The sequence below is a fragment of the Ovis aries genome, chromosome X (assembly GCF_016772045.2).
Source record: "Ovis aries strain OAR_USU_Benz2616 breed Rambouillet chromosome X, ARS-UI_Ramb_v3.0, whole genome shotgun sequence".
Taxonomy (NCBI): domain Eukaryota; kingdom Metazoa; phylum Chordata; class Mammalia; order Artiodactyla; family Bovidae; genus Ovis; species Ovis aries.
In genome coordinates this window covers 48,504,592-48,524,941 of record NC_056080.1, presented here as the reverse complement: position 1 = coordinate 48,524,941, position 20,350 = coordinate 48,504,592, and the positions used below count along the sequence as shown (strand labels likewise).

Below are 20,350 nucleotides of genomic sequence, written 5' to 3'. Positions count from 1 at the left end.
TTTCAATCATATACTGGAATTTTTAATTTATGTATTTAATGGAATTAACATAAATGAACTACTATGTATAAAATAGTAAGCTACAAGGATATACTGTATAGCACAAGGAATTGTAATTATCTAATAACATTATATAATGGAGAATAATATGCAAAAACACTGAATCACAATGCTGCATATATGAAGTTAACATAATATTGTAAATCAAAGATACTGGACGTCTTTTGAAAGTTGACCTGACAACACATAAAAAACTAAAATTGTTATGAATTCACCATCCTCCTTTGGAAAAAAATGCTATTACTCAATCTGTGCTCCCAGTATCTAGTGATGACATAAAAATCCTCCTAATTACCCAGATTTAAAAATTTAGTTTACTTTGTCTCCCCACTCTCATGAATTTAAAATCCAACAAAATGGCAAGTCTTACTGATTAAACCTCTACATTATATTTTATAACTATATTCTCTTCCTTCTAATTCCTGATATTTTTGCTCCAGCTTAGATGCTTATTTTAAAGACTGGACTAATACAAAACTTCCTAATTTGTTTCTCTGTCTCAAACTCTAGCTCTCTTCAATCCATCTTCCAACTGATATCATATTAATTTTATAACATCTTTATTGAGGTATTTTCAAACCAAAAATTTCACACGTGTAGAGTACAAATCAATGGTTTTTAGTATATCCACAGAATTTTGTAATCATCACTACAATCAGTTTTAGGAAAATGATTACCATTAAAAAAGTCCCTGCACTCCTTAGCCTCATTCTGTAATCCTTCTCACACCCAAGCCCTGGACAACCACTAATCTACTTTATGTCTCAATTGGTTTTATTATTCTGAATATTTTATACAAATCAGATCATTCACAAGTCATGTCAGGAAGATTGCAGACTAAGGAGATCCCAATACTCACTTCTCCCTACATAACCACCAAAACAAGGAATAAGCAGTATATACCCACTTAATAGCTCTGAGAGAGTTCCACAATACAAAGAATGTGTAACAACCCAGTGGGGCAAAAAAATTGAAGATAGCAAATAAGTAAATCTAAGAAGTATCTTACCCACATCACTCTAGTCTGGCACAGCTAGGAATCGAGAGGTAATCCCCATGGTTGAAAAAGATAGCAGGAGAATGTCAGCAGCTCTCACTACCAGACTGTCTTTCTTTATATTCACCTTTCAACTGAACTTGGAGTCCACACCTCTCTGCCACCTCTACAAGAAGGAACCACCAACATTCTGCCACAACTCAAGAAGAAGCCGTAGCTTCTCTGCACTCCATGAAGGAGCAGCCATCACCTCAACCTCAAGAAAAGCCTTCCCTTCCTTCCTCCCAAGAGGGAGCCACTGCCTTGCCCCACCCCCCAACTCAAGGAGACACGGCCAATTGGTCCTTACTCCAAGAAGCTTTAATTGTCCCACCTCCAGCTCCACAAGGAGTAACTACTGATATGTCACACCAGAGAAGAAATTGTTACTGCTCCACTCTCCTAGAAGAAGCCATCACCACTGCATTCTCCTGAAAAGAAGCTACTGCTACTCCTTGCCCTCCCATATCCTTAAAGACCTGCTGCCCTCTTTCCCCCTCCATTTGACAAGGAGCCATCAATGCTGCCTTTGCCAGAAGAAGTCACTGCTGCTCTGTATTACGCCAGAAGAAGCCACAGCTGTTCCTTATGACCCCAAGAAAGAGTTGCTTCAATTCCCCAACCAAAGAGACACTGACACTTAGCTCCCCCCAAAAGGATCCATCAACATCTAACCCCTCAAAAACGAGCTGCTGAAGCACCCTTTCCCAGCAGACAATTCACCTCTGTGTTCTCCCAGGGAAGGAGTCATTGGTGCACTAACAATCCTACACAAGGAGCTGCTTCCACGCAGCCTTCCAAAAAGATCCAACTCTACTCTGGCTTCCCTACTCAGAAGGAGCCACTGCTGCTCCACTCCCACCAGATGCGACTTGCACCCTCTCCCCCAACAGGAGATGATCCTCTGCTGAGACACTACCGCCACTGCAGCAGTGAGTGGACCACAGAATTCTGGAGCCAAAGCTATTTCTGTGAATCATAGACACAGCTACATGTGCACCCAAATGTTGAACATAGTGTCAAGAGGAATGCTCTCAGTCATAATTCTGCCCCATGGTGGAAAAAGTGAACAGAAAGATCCAAGTAGTGAGAGTGTTAATAACCATGGAAGGGAGGGCAGATGTCCCCAAGCAGCAGGAGGAAATAAAACTGCAAGTGACAGACTATTTTTTTCTTTTCTTTTAAAATTCTGTGTTGTCATGACACCTGGTTCCACTTGAACTTAACTTTACCTCAAACCTTGAGCTAACCAATGCTTTTTTCTCATGGAAAAGTCTTCCTTAGGCTATGTTAATGAACTAAGTATTTGCTTCGAAATCTGCCTTTCTTCAAGATTCCTGTCAATTGTTTTTTAGCCCAGAATGACTCACCTTGTGTCAATGTTATCTCAAAGTGCATGTTGTGGTTGAGGGGTCTGGTGCAACTCTCTCAGTTTTGAGGTGCTTCCTTTCTCTAATTAGAATAGTTAATAGGTATATAACTCCTTGGTAAAAACTAGCAAGAGGGCGCTCTTTTTGTCCCTTTCTGATGTCTATGTCAGAAGCTTTCTCTATCTCTTTTATACTTTAATAAAACTTTATTACACAAAGAGCACTGAGCAATCAAGCCTTATCACTGGCCCCAGATTGAATTCCTCTCCTCCGGAAGCCAAGAATCCTGGCATTGTTCAGAGCTCTCATCAGCAACCTTTCAGTAGCCTTTACCACCAAGGACCCAATAGATCTTGTCACTACTGTGGACATCTGGAGACTTAGTTTCTGAAGGTCACTGCAGTATTCAGCTGATTGAACTGTATGTAGGCTATACCAGTGTGCCCTCCCCAGAGTCAGAGCCAGTGCTGAACAATCACAGAGCCAAAGCTATCATATTCTACCCAGCTAGCACCCTTGCATCCAACTGTAGGAGAAGATCTTTCCCCATGGCAGCTAGCTCATAAAGTTTGGAAGAGGTGGTCAATCTTTCAAAAGTGGAGATACCATTGCAAAGATAGAAAAACATGAATAATTAAGGAAATATGACACCACCAAATACCAACAAAGGAACAGGTTTCCAGTAATCAGCTCCAACACAATGGAGATCTAAAATTGCCTGACCAAAAAAATTTATTGTTTTTTAAAGTTCAGTGAGCTACAAGAGAACACAGAGACACAATTTAACAATAGCAGGAAAGCAACCCATAAACAAAATGATAAGTTCAACAAAAATAAAGAATCAAACAAAAACTCTGGAGATAAAAAAAATATATATGTAATGATCAGATCAGTTCAGTTCAGTTCAGTCACTCAGTCATGTCTGACTCTTTGTGACCCCATACACTGCAGCATGCCAGGATCACCTATCCATCATCAAATCCCAGAATCTACTCAAATTCATGTCCATCGTGTCGGTGATGCCATCCAAACATCTCATCCACTGAAATCCCAATCTCCTCCAGCCTTCAATCTTTCCCAGCATCAGGGTTTTTTCCAATGAGTCAGTTCTTTGCATCAGTCGGCCAAAGTATTGAAGATTCAGCTTCAGCATCAGTCCTTCCAGTGAATATGCAGGACTAATTTCCTTTATGATTAACTGGCTTGAAATCCATGCTGAGTTCAAAGAGACTCAAAAGTCTTCTCCAAGACTACAGTTCAAAAGCATCAATTCTTCAGTGCTCAGCTTTCTTTGTAGTCCATATCTCACATCCATACATGACTACTGGATAAACCATAGCTTTGACTAGACGGACCTCTGTTGGTAAAATAATGTCACTGCATTTTAATGTGCTGTCTAGGTTGGTTAAAACTTTTCTTCAAAAAGCAAGCATCTTTTAATTTCATGACTGCAGTCACCATCTGCTGTGATTTTGAAGCCCCAGAAAATAAAGTCTCTCACTGTTTCCATTGTTTCCCCATCTATTTGCATGAAGTGATGGACCGGGTGCCATGATCTTTGTTTTCTGAAATTTTTTTAAATTTATTTATTTTAATTAGAGGCTAATTACTTTACAAAATTGTATGGGTGAATACTGAGTTTTAAGCCAAATGTTTCACTCTCCTCTTTCACTTTCATCAAGATGTTCTTTAGTTCTTCGCTTTCTGCCATAAGGGTCATGTCATGTGCATATCTGAGGTTATTGACATTTCTCCCGGCAATCTTAATTCAAGCTTCTGCTTCATCCAGACTTGGATTTTGCATGAGGTACCCTGCATATATGTTAAATAAACGAGGTGACAATATACAGCCTTTACGTACCCTTTTCCTGATTTGGAACCAGTCTGTTGTTCCATGTCCAGTTCTAACTGTTGTTTCTTGACCTGCATGTATGGATGTGAGAGTTGTACTGTAAGGAAAACTGAGCACTGAAGAATTGATGCTTTTGAACTGTGGTCTTGGAGAAGACTCTTGAGAATCTCTTGGACTGCAAGGAGATCCAATTAGTCCATCTTGAAGGAAATCAGTCCTGAATATTCATTGGAAGGACTGCTGAAGCTGAATAACAATATTTTGGCCACCTGATGCAAAGAGCTGACTCATCTGAAAAGACCCTGATGCTAGGAAAGGAAGGCAGGAGGAGAAGGGGATGACAGAGGATAAGATGGTTGGATGGCATCATCAACTCAATGGACATGAGTGTGAATAAACTCCAGGAATTGGTGATGGAAAAGGAGGCTTGTGCTGCAGTCCATGGGGTCACAGAGAGCCAGACACGGCTGAGCAACTGAACTGAACTGAACTGAGTACAATTGTGCAATATTTTGAGCTTTCTTTGGCATTGCCTTTCTTTGGGATTGGAATGAAAACTGACCTTTTCCAGTCCTGTGGCCACTGCTGAGTTTTCCAGATTTGCTGGCATATTGAATGCGGCACTTTAACAGCATCACCTATTAGGATTTGAAATAGCTCAACTCGAATTGGTTGACCTCCACTAGCTTTATTTGTAGTGATGATTCCTAAGGCCCACTTTACTTCTCATTCCAGGATGTCTGGCTCTAGGTGAGTGATCACACCATTGTAGTTATCTGGGTCACGAAGATCTTTTTTTGTATAGTTCTTCTGTGTATTATTGCCACCTCTTCTTAATGTCTTCTGCTTCTGTTAGATCCATATCATTTCTGTCCTTTATTGTACTCATCCTTACATGAAATATTCCCTTAGTATCTCTAATTTTCTTGAAGAGATCTTTAGTCTTTCTTAGTCTATTATCCTCTATTTCTTTGCATTGGTCACCGAGGAAGTCTTTCTTATCTCTCCGTGCTATTCTTTGGAACTCTGCATTCAAATGAGTATATCATTCCTTTTTCCCTTTGCCTTTAGCTTCTCTTCTTTTCTCAACTATTTGTAAGGCCTTGTCAGACAACCGTTTGCCTTTTTCATTTCTTTTTCTTGGGGATGGCCTTGATCAATTTCTCCTGTACAATGTCACAAACTTCCGCCCATAGTTTTTCAGGCACTCTGTCTGTCAGATCTAAATTCTTGAACCTATTTGTCACTTCCACTATAAAATCGTAAGGGATTTATTTAGGTCATACCTGAATGGTCTAGGGATTTTCCCTACTTTCTTTAATTTAAGTCTGAATTTGGCAATAAGATCATGCTTTTGAACTTCTGTTTTGCTGAGCCACAGTCAGCTCCTGGTCTTGTTTTTGCTGACTGTGTAGAACTCCATCTTTGTCTTCAAAGAATATAATCAATCTGATTTTGTTATTGACCATCTGGTTATGTCCATATGTAGAGTTTTCTCTTGTGTTGTTGGAAGAGGGTGTTTGCTATGATGAGTGCATTTTCTTGGCAAAACTCTGTTAGCCTTTGACTTACTTCATTTTGTACTCCAAGGGCAAATTTACCTATTACTCCAGGTAGCTCTTGACTTCCTACTTTTGCATTCCAGTCACCTATAATGAAGAGGACATCTTTTTTGGATGTTAGTTCTAGAAGGTTTTGTAGGTCTTCATAGATCCATTTGATTTCAGCTTCTTCAGCATACTGGTCCAGGCATAGATTTTAATTACTCTGATATTGAATGGTTTGCCTTGTAAACAGAGATCATTCTGTCGTTTTTTGAGATTGCATCCAAGTAGTGCATTTCAGACTCTTTTATTGGCTATGATGGCTATTCCATTTCTTCTAAGGGATTCTTGCCCACAGTAGTAGATATAATGGTCATCTGAGTTAATTTCACCCATTCCAGTCCATTTTAGTTCATTGATTCCTAAAATGGCAATATTCACTCTTGCCATTTCCTGTTTGACCACTTCCAATTTGCCTTGATTCATGGACCTAACATTTCAGGTTCCTATGCAATATTGCTCTTTACAACATCAGACTTTACTTCCATCATCCATCTCATTCACAAGTCAGTGTTGTTTCTGCTTTTGCTCCGTCTCTCCATTCTTTCTGAAGTTATTTCTCCACTCTTCTCCAGTAGCATATTGGGCACCTATCGACCTGGGGAGTTCATCTTTCAGGGTCATATCTTCTTGCCTTTCCATACTGTTCATCGGATTCTCAAGGCAAGAAGACTGAAGTGGCTTGTCATTGCCTTCTCCAGTGGACCACGTTTTGTCAGAACTCTCCACCATGATCCGTCCTTCTTGGGTGGCCCTACATAACATGACTTATCGTTTTATTGTGTTGGACAAGGCCATGATACATGTGATCAGTTTGGTTATTTTTCTGTGACGGTGGTTTTCATTCTATCTGACCTCTGATGGATAAGGATAAGAAGCTTATGAAAGCTTCCTGATGGGAGAGACTGATTGAGTGAAAAACTGGGTCTTGTTCAAACTGGAGGGACCATGTTCAGTAAATCTTTAATCCAATTTTCTGTTGATTGTTGGGGCTGTGTTCCCTCCCTGTGGCTTGACCTGAGGCCAAACTATGGTGGAGGTAATGAAGATAATGGCGACCTCCTTCAAAAGGTCCCATGCACACACTGCTGCACTTGGTGCCCCCAATCCTACAGCATGCCATCTCCGACCCACACCTCTACTGGAGACTCCTGGAAACTTGTGGGCAAGTCTGGGTCAGTTTCTTGTGGGGGGTCACTGCTCCTTTCTCCCGGGTCCTGGTGCACCAAAGATTTTTGTGCCCTCCAAGAGTCTGTTTCCCCAGTCTTGTGTAAGCTCTGGCATTTCTATGGTGGGATTAATGGCAATCTCCTCCAAGAGAGCTTATGCCATACCCAGGTCTGCTCCACCCATAGCCTCTGCCCCTGCAGCAGGCCACTGCTGACCAGTACCTCCACAGAAGACACTGAGACACAATTTTGGCTCAGTCTCTGTGTGTTGGGCATGTGTTTTGTGCCCTTCCCTGGTCTGAGCAGCTCAGGCGACCAGGTGCTTGGCGAGCACACTGTCCCAGATGGGCCATGCATCTTAATCAGCTCCCAGGTCCCGACCACTAGGTTTCCCAGGTGCACCACAAGAGCACTGTCTCAGGTATGTTGTATGTCTCCTCTGGAGAGCTGATCTTAGGCTGTGACCCTCCTGGCAGATGTCAACCATGCAGGATCTCAGGAAGATGTGGTTAGCAGCTGGGAGCCTACTCACAGTTTGGTGGAAGATGCAGCAGCCCCTTGACTTATGGCTTTGGCTGTTGCAAGCCTGCCTCTCTGCCTCTGGGGAGGGGCCGTGTACCAGCGGCTAGCTCCCCTTTGGTATTCACTCAGTCCTTTGCTCTCTGAGCGGGCCAAGCTGAACTTTAGGTTGTTAGGTTATAGCCTTTTGTAGGAAAGTTCTTTTTTCTGCAGTTGTGGTTAGGTGTGTATTCTGTGGGTTTTTCTCCTTCGTTTTTTTTTTTTTTTCCCTCCCAGTTATGTTGCCTTCTGAGATTCCAAAACTCCTTACGGAGCCTCTGTGAGAGGGTTTCCTACTGTGTGGAAACTTCTCCTCCTTCATGACTTCCTCCTCAGCACAGGTCTCCATCCCTAACTCTTATGTCTCTCTTTTTGTCTTTTATATTTTGTTTTACTTCCTTTTGAAGATAATGGGCTGCCTTTCTGGGTTCCTGGTGTCCTCTGCCAGTGTTCAGAAATTGTTTTGTGGAAGTTGCTTAGCATTTAAATGATCTTTTGATGAATTTGTAAGGGAGAAAGTATATGATAGGATAAGGGAAAAAAGAGATTGATCAAGCAGAAGAGAGAACCTGTGAACTTGAAGATAATTCATTTGAAATTATCTAGTTACAAGAAGAAAAAAAAAGAAAGGAAGAAGCAAAATGAGTAAAGCAAGGCTATGGGATTTATGGGATACCATAAAGACAATTTGGAGAAGGCAATGGCACCCCACTCCAGTACTCTTGCCTGAAAAATCCCATGGATCGAGGAGCCGGGTGGGCTACAGTCCATGGGGTCGCTAAGAGTCAGACACGACTGAGTGACTTCACCTTCAATTTTCATTTTGATGCATCAGAGAAGGAAATGGCAACCCACTCCAGTGTTCTTGCCTGGAGAATCTCAGAGATGGGGGAACCTGGTGGGCTGCCATCTATGGGGTTGCACAGAGTCAGGCAAAACTGAAGTAACTTAGCAATAAAGACAATTAACATGCATTATGGGAGTTAAAGAAGGAGAAGAGAGAGAAAGAGGGGCAGAAAGCCTATTTAAAGAAATGATGGCTGAAAACTTCCCAAATTCTAAAAATGAAGCAGACATCCAGATCCATGAAACTCATGTGGGCTCTCTTAGTCGTGTCCAACTCTTATGACTGGATGGATTGTAGCCCACCAGGCTCCTTTGTCCATGGGATTTCACAGGCAAGAATACTGGAGTGGGTTGCCATTTTCTCCTCCAGAGGACCTTTCCAACCCAGAGATTGAACTCACGTCTTCTGTTTTAGCAGGCAGATTATTTACCACTTGGTTACATGGGAAGCTCCTCATGAAACTCAACATTTCTCAAATAAGATCATCCCAAAGAAGAGTGCACTTAGATATAAACAAAATTTCAAAAGTTTAATACACAGAATTTTGAAAGCAGCAAGAAAAGCAATTCACATATAGGGGGACACTCATAAGACTAAAGAGAATTTTTCAACAGAAACCGAGCAGGCTAGGAAAGAGTGAGCTGTTATACTCAAAGTATTGGAAGAAAAAAAATCAGTCAGGAATTTATAAAAATTATAAGATTACACATTAAAAATGAAGAAAATATAAAACAAAATCTTTCTAAGACCAAAAACAAAAATCTGAGTAAATTCATCACTACTAGATATGCCAATTAAAATAAATTAATTTTAAAAAGACGACTATGATATAGCAGACAAAATAGATTTTAAGTCTAAAACTGTCTCTAGAAACAAATGTTACTATATAATGATAAATGGGTCAATTCAAAAAGAAGATTTAGCAATGATAAATATAGGCATACTCAACACCAGAGTACCTAAATATATAAAGCAAATGCTGACAGCTTTGAAGGCAAAAATTGACAGCGAAACAATAATAGTAAAGTGCTTCAATATCTTAATTACAATAATGAATACGACATCTAAACAGAAAGTCAATAAACATCTGACCTGAAAAATACCATACACTAAATGGACCTAACAGTGATATACATGAGATTTAATAATTTATCATGAATTTTCCAACATAGACAATCCCAGGGCTAGAAGGCTTCATGTGTGAATTCTATCAAACACTCAAAGAAGAATTAATGACAATATTTCTTTAAATCCTTTCAAAAAAGAGAAGAAATGCTTTCAGACTGATTTTATGAAACCAGCCTTACAATGATAACAAAACCAAAGATATAATTACAAGGAAAGAAAACTGCAGGCCAATATCCCAAATAAATACAGATGCAAAATCATCAATAAAATACTAGCAAATTAAATTCAATAGCATGTTAAAAGGATCATACACTGTAAACCAGTGGTATTTATACCTGGTATGCTAAGGTAGGTAGATATATGCAAATATATTAATGCAATGAACCACACATTGAAGAAAAAAAGAAAACAATACATGGTCATCTCAATGTATACAAAAAAGAAATTAAAAATTAACATTCCACTCATGATTAAAATTCTTAAAAAATAGGTATAGAAGGAATTTGTCTCAACACAATAACAGCCATTTATGAAAAGCCCACAATTAGCATCACAGTCAATGGAGAAAAATTGAAAACTTTCTTTTTAAGAGTCAGTAAAGGCAAGGATGTCGACTCTTGTTACTTCCATTTGACATAGTACTGGAAGCCTTTAACCAGAACAATTAAATAAGAAAAATATTTTTTAAAGACATCCAAATCAGAAAGGAAAATGTGAAATTATCTGTTTATAAATGAAATGATTTTATATTGTAAAAACTCTAAAGACTCAACAAAAACTGTAGAATTAATAAACAAATTTAGCAAGTATGTAGTATAAAAGCATACAAAAATCTGTTGTGTTTGTATACACAGACAACAAACTGTTTGAAAGGAAATTAGTAAAACTATCCCTTTCACAATAGCAAACATTTAAAAATATAACTAGGAATAAACTTAACCAAAGGGGAGAAAGACAAGTACACTGAAGATTATAAAGTCTTAATTAAAAAAAAAAATTTTGAGGAAGTTATGACTAAATGGAACAATACCCTGTGCTCATGAACTGGAATAATTAATATTGTTATTATTAACTATATAGTTCATGGAATTCTCCAGGCCAGCAACTGGAGTGGGTAGCCTTTCCCTTCTCCAGGGGATCTTCCCAACCCAGGGATTGAACCCAGGTCTCCTGCATTGCAGTCAGATTTTTTACCAGCTGAGACACAAGGGAAGAACAAGAATACTGGAGTGTGTAGCCTATCCCTTCTCCAGTGGATCTTCCTGACCCAGGAATCGAACTGGGGTTTCCTGCATTGCAGGCAGATTCTTTACCAATTGAGCTGTGAGGAAAGCCCAATTAATATCTTTAAATGCCTATATTATCCAAAGTGATCTACAGATTCAATGAAATACTTATCAAAATTCCAATGGCATTTTTACAGGAATAGAAAAATATACTAAAATTTCTATGGAACCACAAAAGACACAGAATAATACAAGAAATCTTGATCAAGAAGACAGCTGGCAGCATCATATTTCAAGAATTCAAAACATATCACAAAGCCACAGTAATCAAAAAAGCATAGTATTGGCATATATGCTTACATTTATATTTATATACTAGTACAACAGAATAAAAATAAATCCATGGATTTACAAGCAAGCAAACTTTTGAATTAATTAACAGTTTTTAATTGAATTACAATTAATCTGTAATGTTGTGTTAGCTTCCATTATAGATTCTTGCAAGACATTGAGTATAGTTTCCATGCTATATATTAGGTCCTTTATTGTTTATTTATATAATAGTGTGTGCATGCTAATCCCAAACTCTTAAGTTATCTCTCCCCTCAACTCCTGCTATTCCCTTTGGTGACCATAAGTTTGTTTTCTATGTCTGTGAGCCTATTTCTCTTTTGTAAATAATTTCTTGTATAATTTCTTTAGATTCTACATATAAGTGATATCATATGATGATCATCTTTCTCTGTGTGACTTACCTCATTCAGTTTGACAGTCTCTAGGTCCATCCATGTTGCTATAAGTGGCTTTTTTTTTTTTCATTTATTTTTATGGCTGAGTAAAATGGGTAAAGATGATGTGGTATATATACCACAATGTCCACATCATCTTTATTCACTCCTTTGTCAACAGATATTTTAGGTTGCCTTCATTTCTTGGCTATTGCTAATAGTGCTTCTATGAACCCTGGAGTGCATATATATTTCTGAATTATAGTTTTCTGCAGATATATGTCCAGGAGTGGGATTGCAGCATCATATGATAACTATTTTATTTATTTATTTATTTGCTTTTTCAGGAACCTCCATTCTATTCTCCATAGTGAATGCACCAATTTACATTTCCACAGGAAAGTGATCTTTGACAAGGGTGCAAGAAACATACAATGAGGAAAGGATACTGTCTTCAATAAATGATGCATAGAAAACAATATTCAACACTAAACAATGACACTGGATCCTTATCTCACATAATACACAAAAATCAATTCAAAATGGATTAAAATTCTTACATATAGGATCTTAAACCATAAAACTAATAGAAGAAAATATTGGGGAAAAGTTTCTTGATATTATTCGTGGCAATGATTTTTTAGATACAACACCTAAAGCAAAACTGGCCAAAGCAAGTATAGTAGCTCTGTCTATAATCACAAAAAGTCTGGAACCAATCCAAATGTCTTTCAATGGGTAAACGAATAAAATGTGCTATATATATACACTAAAAAGGAAATACCTATCAATACACATAATAACACTGAAAAATAATAGTAAAGGCATTATGCTGAATAAAAGAAATCAGTCTCAAAAATGTACATACTATATGATTCCACTTATATTAGAATTCTGGAAAAGGTGAAGCTATAGTTATAGTGACCATTTTAATGGTTGTCAGTATTTAGTGGTTAGAGGAGGGTACGACTACAAACCCCTTCATGAATCACCACCTTGTAATGGTGAAGGGGCTTGTGTAACTCAGTGAAGAAATGAGCCATGCCATGAAAGGCCAACCAAGGTGGATGGAGCATAGTGAAGAGTTCTGACAGAATGTGGTCCACTGGGGGAGGAAATGCAAACCCTCCCAGTATTCTTGTTGCAAGAATTCAAGAAACAGTATGAAAAGGCAAAAAGATATGACACTAGATGAGTCCCTCCCCAGATCTGAAAGTGTCAAATATGCTACTGGGGAAGAATGGAGGCAATTACTAATAACTGCAGAAAGAATAAAGAGGTTGGGCCAAAGTGGAAATGATTTTCAGCTGTGGATGTGTCTGGTGGTGAAAGTAAAGTCTGATGCTCATAGGAACCTGGAATATTAGGTCCATGAATCAAGGTAAATTGGACGTGGTCAAGTAGAAGATGGCAAACTGAGCATTGACATATTAAGAACCAGTGAATTAAAGTGGACAAATTTAATTCAGATGGCAATTATATCTACGACTGTGAGCGAGAATCCCTAAGAAGAAATGGAGTAGCTCTCATAGTCAATGAAAGAGTCTGAAATGTAATACTCAGGTGCAGTCTCAAAAATGACAAAATGATCTCAGTTTGTTTCCAAGGTAAACCAATCAACATCACAGTAATCCAAGTTTATGCCCAAACCACTGATGCAACAGTCAAGAAGCAACAGTTTGAACTGGACATGGATCAACTGACTGGTTCCAAATTGGGAAAGGCGTATGACAAGGCTGCATATTGTCACCTTGCTTGTTTAACTTATATACAGAGTATGCCATGTAAAATTCCAGGCTGGACGAATCACAAGCTAAAATCAAGATTGCCTGGAGAAATATCAACAACCTCAAATATATAGATGATACCAGTCTAATGGCTGAAACTGAAAAGGAACTAAAGGTGGAAAAAGAGAGTGAAAAAGCTGGTTTAAAACTCAACATTCAAAAAAATAAGATCATGGCATATGGTCCCATCCTTCATGGCAAATAGAAAGGGAAAAATTGGAAACAGTGACAGAGTTTATTTTCTTGGACTCCAAAATCACTGCAGACAATGTCTACAGCCACAAAATTAAAAGACACTTGCTCCTTGGAAGGAAAACTATGAGAAACCTAGATAGCACATTAAAAAGCAAAGACGTGACTTTGCTGACAAAGGTCCATATAGTCAAAGCTATGGATTTTCCAGTAATCATGTGTGGATGTGAGAGTTGGACCATAATGAAGGTGTCAAAGAATTGATGTTTTTGAACTGTGATGCTGGAGAAGACCCTCGAGAGTCCCTTGACAGCAAGGAGATCAAATCAGTCAAACTTTAAGGAAATCAGTCCTGAATATTCATTGGAAGAACTGATGCTGAAACTGAAGCTCCAATCTTTGGCCACCTGATGTGAGAAGCTGACTCGTTAGAAAAGACTGTGATCCTGGGAAAGATTGAGGGCAAATGGAGAAGTGGGCAGCAGAGGATGAGATGATAGCATCCTCTACAATCTCCAGTAAGATAGCATCACTGACTCAATGCACATGAATCTGAGCAAACTCTGGGAGATAGTGAAGGATAGTGGAGCCTTGGGTGTTGCAGTCCATGGGGTCACAAAGAATCGGACACAACTGAGCAACTGAACAACAGCAGCAACAACAATCATCAAAAATAAAGATAGTGTGAGGGTCAAATTTGGATATGGGGATAGATGTATACACATACTACTATATGTAAAATATTATAAGAACCTACTGTATAGCACAGAGAACTCTACTCAATACTCTGTAATGGCCTACATGGGAAAATAATCTTTAAAAAGAGTGGATATATATATATATATATATATATATATATATATATATATAAAACTGATTTTCTTTACTATACACCTGAATTTAACACAATATTGTATATCAATTATACTCCAATAAAAAATTTAGAAGAAATAAAGATAGCAAGCATTGGTGAGGATGTAGAGAAGTGGGAATCCTTGTGCATTGTTGGTGAAGTGAAATGAAAGTCGCTCAGTTGTATCCGACTCTTTGCGACCCCATTCTCCAGGCCAGAATACTGGAGTGGGTAGCCTTTCCCTTCTCCAGGGGATTTTCCCAACCCAGGGATCGAAAGTAAAAAATAGGACTATTATTTGGTACAACAATTCTATTTCTGGTTATATAGTCAAAGGAAATGAAATTGAGATCTTGAAGAGATATCTCCAATCCTATATTCATTACAGTCACTTGCTGCTGCTGCTGCTGCTGCTAAGTCATTTCAGTCATGTCCGACTCTGTGCTACCCCATAGACGGCAGCCTACCAGGCTCCCCCATCCCTGGGATTCTCCAGGCAAGAACACTGGAGTGGGTTGCCATTTCTTTCTCCAATGCATGAAAGTGAAAAGTGAAAGTGAAGTCGCTCAGTCGTGTCCGACCCTCAGCGACCCCACGGACTGCAGCCTTCCAGGCTCTTCAGTCCATTGGATTTTCCAGGCAAGAGTACTGGAGTGGGGTGCCATTGCCTTCTCCAATTCATTACAGTATGATTCATAATAGCCAAGATATGGAAATTCACATATATATGCAAATTACCTGTCTATCATCTATGATGGAATACTATTCAGCCTTAAAAATGTTGCCTTTTGAGGAAACTAAACTAACTGGGAAAGCATTATGCTGGGTGAAATAAAACAAATAGTGTATGATCTCACTTAATGCATGCTCAGTTGCTCGGTTGTGTCTGACTATTTGTGACCCCATGGGCTATACCCATCAGGCTCCTCTGTCCATGGGGTTATCCCACCAAGAATCCTGGAGTGGATTGGCATTTCATCCTCCAGGTGATCATCCTGATCCGGAGATTGAATCTGCAGCTCCTTCACTGCCATGCAGATTCTTTACCACTGAGCCACGTGGGAAGTCCATTATCTCACTTATATGTGGAATCTAAAATGGTCAAATAGAAATTGAAAGTAGAATGATGGATATTAGCAGTAGATGGAGGAGCAAATTGCTAGATATTGGTCAAGAGGTACACAGTTTCAGCTATGCAAGATGAATACATTCTGGAGAATTGATGTACATCAATGTATCTATAATTGACAATATTATGTCATGTACTTGAGATTTGCTAAGACAGTAGATCTTGGGCTTTCTCAATGTATGCACACACAGAAACACAGGAGAAAGTAATAGCTATGTCAGGCGCTGGATATATTGACTAGCTTGAATGTGTTGAACATTTGCAATGTGTATGTATACTGACTTTTCAGATTGTATACCTTAAATAGATATGTTTTGATCAATTATACCTCAATAAAGCTGTGAAAAAGACAAATTGAATCATACAGGATATTTTCTTTTGTGATTGGATTCTTTCATTTAGCGTAATACTTTCACTGTCCACCAATGCTGCAGCATATATTTAGTATTTAATTTATCTTTATTGTCAAAAATATTTCATCTTATGGCTATAATGTATTGTATTCATCTATTCATGAGTTGATAGACATGTGAGTCACTTCCACATTTTGGCCATTATGAATAATGCTACTATGAACATTCGTGTACAAGTTTTGTGTGGACATTTGTTTTTATTTCTCTTGGGTATATATACCTAGTGATGGAATCACTGGGTCATATGTGAAACCATTTGAGGATTTGCCAAACTGTTTCCTAATGGAATTACCACTTTTATTTCCTGCCAGTAATGGATGAGGGTTTCAATTTCACCATATCTTCATGAAAACTAGTTATTGTCTATTTTAGTTTAGCCATTTTAGTGGATGAGAAATTCTACTCATTGTAGTTTTATTTGTATTTCCCTGATGGCTAATGATGTTGAATGACTTTGAATATACTTATTGGCCATTTTTTATATCTTTGAATATATATCTGTTCAAACTCTTTGGCTGCTCTTAATTGGGTTATTTGGTTTCTTGATAATAACACTGTCAACTAATAAAAAGACTGAGTTATAATTACTTTTATATCCTGGATACTAGCCTTTTATCAGATACATGATTTGCAAATTTTTCTCCCACTTTGTGCATTATCTTTGCATTTTCTTGATAGTGCCTTTGAAGTACAAAAGTTCTTAATTTTGAAGAAGCCGACCAGTGCACTAAGCGCGGCTGAGGGTCAGGGGCAGTCAGGGGCAGAAGCCGGGAAGACCCCATGCCTGAAGGGTGGTGGCCAAGAGGAGTTACCCCACATCCAAGGTCAGGGGCAGCAGCCGAGGTGACAGGCTGCGACCATGCAAGAATGGCCGAGAGGAGCAACCCTGTGATGAGGCCAGGGGCAGCGGCCGGGAGGAGCAACCCCACGTCCAAGGAGCGGTGGCTGCACAGGTGCAGGAAGGCCTAGAGGAGCTATCCCACACTGAAGGTTAGGAAGGGCAGTGGTGAGGAGATACCCGTCATCCAAGCTAAGGAGCAGTGGCTGCACTTTGCTGGAGCAACCGTGAAGAGATACCCCACGCCCAAGGTAAAAGAAACCCAAGTAAGAGGGTAGGTGTTGCAAGAGGGCATCAGAGGGCAGACACACTGAAACCATACTCACAGAAAACTAGTCAATCTAATCACACTAGGACCACAGCCTTGTCTAACTCAATGAAACTAAGCTATGTCCATGAGGCAACCCAAGACAGGTGGGTCATGGTGGAGAGGTCTGACAGAATGTGGTCCACTGGAGAAGGGAATGGCAAACCACTTCAGTATTCTTGCCTTGAGAACCCCATGAACATCAGAAAATGAAGATCATGGCATCTGGTCCCAGCACTTCATGGGAAATAGATGGGGAAACAGTAGAAACAGTGTCAGACTTTATTTTGGGGGGCTCCAAAATCACTGCAGATGGTGACTGCAGCCATGAAATTAAAAGACGCTTACTCCTTGGAAGAAAACTTATGACCAACCTAGATAGCATATTGAAAAGCAGAGACATTACTTTGCCGACTAAGGTCCGTCTAGTCAAAGCTATGGTTTTTCCTGTGGTCATGTATGGATGTGAGAGTTGGACTGTGAAGAAGGCTGAGTGCCGAAGAATTGATGCTTTTGAACTGTGGTGTTGGAGAAGACTCTTGAGCGTCCCTTAGACTGCAAGGAGATCCAACCAGTCCATTCTGAAGGAGATCAGCCCTGGGATTTCTTTGGAGGGAATGATGCTAAAGCTGAAACTCCAGTACTTTTGCCACCTCATGCAAAGAGGTGACTCATTGGAAAAGAATCCCTCATTGGGAGGGATTGGGGGCAGGAGGAGAAGGGGACAACCCAGGATGAGATGGCTGGATGGCATCACGGACTCGATGGACGTGATTCTGAGTGAACTCCAGGAGATGGTGATGGACAGGGAGGCCTGGCATGCTGCGATTCATGGGGTCGAAAGAGTCGGACATGACTGAGCAACTGAACTGAACTGAATGCAACAATTCTTCAGTATATGCAAATCAATCAATCTGATATACTATATTAATAAATGCTAAAAGATCTTAAAAAACAGTCGTAGAAGGAACCTACCTCAACATAATAAAGGCCATATATGATTAAACTCACAACAACATTATAATCATAGGTGAAAATAGGAAAACATTCCCTCTCAGGTCAGGAACAAGACAAGGGTGCCCACTATCATCACTATTATTCAATAGAGTTTGGATGTCCTAGGTACCGCAACCAGAAAAGTAAGAAATTAAAGGAATCCAGATTGGAAAAAAAAGTAAAATTCTCACTGTTTGCACATGACACAATGATATATATATTTTTGTTGTTGTTCAGCCATCCAGTCGTGTCCTACTCTTTGCTATCCCATGGAAAGCAGCACACCAGGCTTCCCTGTCCTTCATTATCTCCGAGAGTTATCTCATTGTGTTGATGATGCCATCAAATCATCTCAACATCTGTCACCCCATTGTCCTATTGCCTTCAATCTTTCCCAGCATCAGAGTCTTTTCCAGTGAATCTGTTGTTTGCATGAGGTGGCCAAAGTATTGGAGCTTCAGCTTCAGCATCAGTCCTTCCAATGAATATTCAGGACTGATTTCCTTTAAGATAGACTGGTTTGAACTCCCTGCTGTCTAAGGGACTCTTGAGAATCTTCTCCAGCACCATAGTTCAAAAGCATAAATTCTTTGGTGCCCAGTTTTGTTTATGGTCCAACTCTCACATCCACACACAACTACTGGAAAAACCATTTCTTTGACTAGATTGACATTTATTGGCAAAGTAAACCCTCTGCTTTTTAATATGCTGTCTAGTTTTGTCATAGATCTCCTTCCAAGGAGCAAATGTCTTTTAATTTCATGGCTGCAGTCACCATCTGCAGTGATTTTGGAGCCTCCAAAAATAAAGTCTGACACTGTTTCTACTGTTTCCCATCTATTTCCCATGAAGTGGTGGGGCTGGATGTAATGATCTTAGTTTTTTGAAAGTTGAGTTTTAAGCCAGCTTTTTCACTCTCCTTTTCACTTTCATCAAGAGGCTCTTTAATTCTTCTTCACTTTTTGCCATGAGGGTGGTGTCATCTGTATTTCCGAGGTTGTGGATATTTATTCTGGCAATCTTGCTTGCAGCTTGTGTTTCACTCAGCCTGGCATTTTGCATGCTGTACTCTAAGTAGAAGTTAAATAAGCAGGGTGACAAAATACAGCCTTGACATACCCCTTTCCCAGTTTGGAACCAGTCTGTTCCATATCCAGTTCTAACTGTTGCTTCGTGACCTACATACAGGTTTCTCAGGAGGCAGGCAAGGTGGTCTGGTATTCCCATCTTGAAGAATTTTCAACATTTGTTGTGATCCACACATTTAAAGGCTTTAACACAGTCAATGAAGCAGAAGTATATGTTTTTCTGAAATAATCTTGCTTTTTGTATAATCCAAGGGATGTTGGCAATTTGATATCTGGTTCCTCTGCCTTTCATAAATCTGGCTTGAACATATGGAATTTCTCAGTTCACGTGTTATTGAAGCTTAGCTTAGAGAATTTTGAGCAATACTTTGCTAGCATGAGAGATGAGGGCGATTATGCCATAGTTTGAATTTTCCTTGGCACTGCCTTTCTTTGAGATTGGAAAGAAAGCTGATCTTTTATAGTCCTGTGGCCACTGCTGAGTTTTCCAAATTTGCTGACATGTTGAGTGCAACACTTTAATAGAATCATCTTTTAGGATTTGAAAGAGCTCAGCTGGACATCCATCATTTCCACTAGCTTTGTTCATAGTGATGCTTCCTAAGGCCCACTTGACTTTGCACTCCAGGATATCTGGCTCTAGGTGAGTAATCTTTCCATCATGGTTATCTGGGTCATGAAGATATTTTCTTTGTATAGTTCTTCTGTGTATTCTTGCCACCTCTTCTTAATATCTTCTGCTTCTGTTAGGTCCATACTGTTATTGTCCTTTAATGTGTCCATCTTTTTATAATAATGTTCCCTGGGATCTCTAATTTTCTTGAAGAGATCTCTATTATTTCTCATTCTATTGTTTTCCTCTATTTCTTTACAGTGTTCACTTCGGAGGGCTTTCCTTGCTATTCTTTGGAACTCTGCATTCAAAGGGGTTTATTATTCCTTTTCTCCTTTGCTTTCAGATTCTATACATAAAAAACCCTAAAGATACTATCAGAAAATTACTAGAACCAGTCAGTGAATTTAGCAACGTCACAGGATACAAAATTAATACACAAATTACTTGCATTCCTTTACACTAACAACTAAAAATCAGAAAGAAAAATTAAGGAATCAATCCCATTTACCATTGCAACAAAAATAATAAAATACCTAAAAATAAACCTACCAAG

The 20,350-nt window shown here is 39.2% G+C and overlaps 1 protein-coding gene across 4 annotated transcripts in view; it reads right to left on the bottom strand.

Annotated features, from left to right (window-relative positions):
* HEPH (hephaestin) overlaps nucleotides 1-20,350 on the bottom strand; it is a 137,676-nt gene that overhangs the window by 12,909 nt on the left and 104,417 nt on the right. The gene's annotated exons all lie outside the window — the stretch shown is intronic.